At 42.9% G+C, this 1950-nt stretch overlaps 1 long non-coding RNA gene across 1 annotated transcript; it reads left to right on the top strand.

Annotated features, from left to right (window-relative positions):
• On the top strand, positions 1–1638 carry LOC138906805 (uncharacterized). Its single transcript, XR_011414478.1, has 2 exons — positions 1–218; positions 299–1638. It is a non-coding gene; the product is annotated as an uncharacterized lncRNA (long non-coding RNA).
• The last annotated feature ends 312 nt before the right edge of the window (positions 1639–1950 follow it).

The raw sequence follows: 1950 nt of genomic DNA, 5'->3' as shown, positions 1-1950 counted from the left end.
ATTTTTCTCTTCTCTCAAGTGAGAGATGGCAGCCGCCACCCCCTCAAACTCGCCTCTCTCTCTCTCTCATTTCTGCACCATCCCCTCGCCGGCGAAACCAGCCCGAAAACAGGCAACTACGGCCACTCCAATGGCCACCGCTGCGGCCATCTCCCTTCTCCCCTATTGTGTGTTGCCGCCACTGGATTTTACCACCAATTTGGCCGGCGACTTTGATGGTAGGCGCCGCTGCTGCTCCTCCTCCTCCTTCCCTTCACTTCCCCTTCTCTACTTGTTCTAATGGTTTGTTGATTTTCAGGTTTGAAACTAGCTGGACGAATCAGATCTGACCCTTTTTTAGTTTTCCGAAGTCCCGCAAACTTGATTCACAAATTACTTCATTCGCAATGGAAGTATTAGGAGAGGCTTGGGGCGGCGGCGAGAGGCAATGGCCAGTTGTTAAACCTGACACTAGGCAGCTTGCGTGGATGTTGGGTCGATGCTGACAAAGGTAGCAAAGGGCGATATTCTCCAAGGTAAAGGTCTGAAACGGTGGCGAATAAAAATGAGGAAGCAGCAGGTCATGTCCAGGGTCAAAATTTCTACTGTTTTGATACTCGTGGAGGATACACCATTATTGGTGAAGACATCTATTGGTATGGTGCTTTCTTTTCTTCTGGTCACCAAAACACTATGAGATTGCTTAAACATAACACCGAATTAGTTGAAGCTAATCGTTCCGTCTGGGAAGAGTTATCTCGCTCCACTGATTTTACCCATTCCAGAGTATTGGTCCTTTCCGCTGGTAGAAAGATTTGTGTTTTCTTCGTCCTAGAGGTTAAAAACAAAATTTTAACCCTCCGTGGTAAGACTTACGACCTTTACGACCATACTTGGGATAACCTGGAATGCCATACTACCTTTGATTATGTTAGCTACCGTCGTCGAAAATGAAAATGGTAGTGAGCCAAATCAAATTCTGTTTTATGACTTGTTTAAGGGTTTTGTTATGTTTCTGGACTTGACTAGTCGCGAAGTCGCGAATTGCGCTATGATGCAGACCATCGCTCCCTTGGTTTGTGCGCACTTGATACTAACTTCACATCTCTAGGTCTGGAAAAGTATAGTAACATTGATAATCTAGTGTATGCTTCCTCCAGGGTACCGGCAATGTTAAGTGACAATACGTTGTATTGGTTCGCTCACGATCTCCACTTGTATGGATATGATATTAATCTTCGAAGATGGTTCCAATCGCCAAGTCTTGCGACTAAATTACCAACACTTGAACCCTTGGATCTCTCGTATACCCATGTTAGTTTTTCACCTGTTTTGGCTGACTTGGGTAATAAGAATTTTTTTGGTGATGGTTCCTGAAGGTGTTAAGGGAGAGTTTACAGTGGCTGTCCTCTTGGTTTCCAAAGGGGTTGACACTTTAACTTTAACCGTGTCCGTGAAGGGATTTCAATCTACTTTAACCGTGTCCGTGAAGGGATTTCAATCTTTTCTTGCCGATGATGGTTATTTCTCACCCAAAAGTGTGATGATGGCAAATTGATGTTGCATTTTGGGAATTGACCAAAAGGGGAAAAGGTGTATTATGATTTGATTGGAAATACACTTATTTTCTGTTATAATATACGCTGGACCATTTCTGGATGCCTTTTATCCTTACTATGATATGTTGGGGAAGTCCCAAGACTATAATCTAATCAGTGTAGTAGTTTTTATGATTACGTAGAAACAAGAAAACGACAAACAGTTAACCATCCATGCACCTGTTAGTTTGCTTTGAATTATGCTAATAGTTTCTTGGCACGAGTGTTAAAGGTTGAAGAATACGCGGTCAGGCACCACGCATGAACCAGTCTGATATGCAAGGGAGACCTAACGGTGAGGAGTTGTTCAATTTTTTATTTTTTGCTTATTTCTATTTGAAATATTATTGTTCCACCTCTTTCATGAGGTTAT

The sequence above is a fragment of the Nicotiana tomentosiformis genome, chromosome 2 (assembly GCF_000390325.3).
Source record: "Nicotiana tomentosiformis chromosome 2, ASM39032v3, whole genome shotgun sequence".
Taxonomy (NCBI): domain Eukaryota; kingdom Viridiplantae; phylum Streptophyta; class Magnoliopsida; order Solanales; family Solanaceae; genus Nicotiana; species Nicotiana tomentosiformis.
This window is presented reverse-complemented; position numbering and strand designations above follow the sequence as displayed.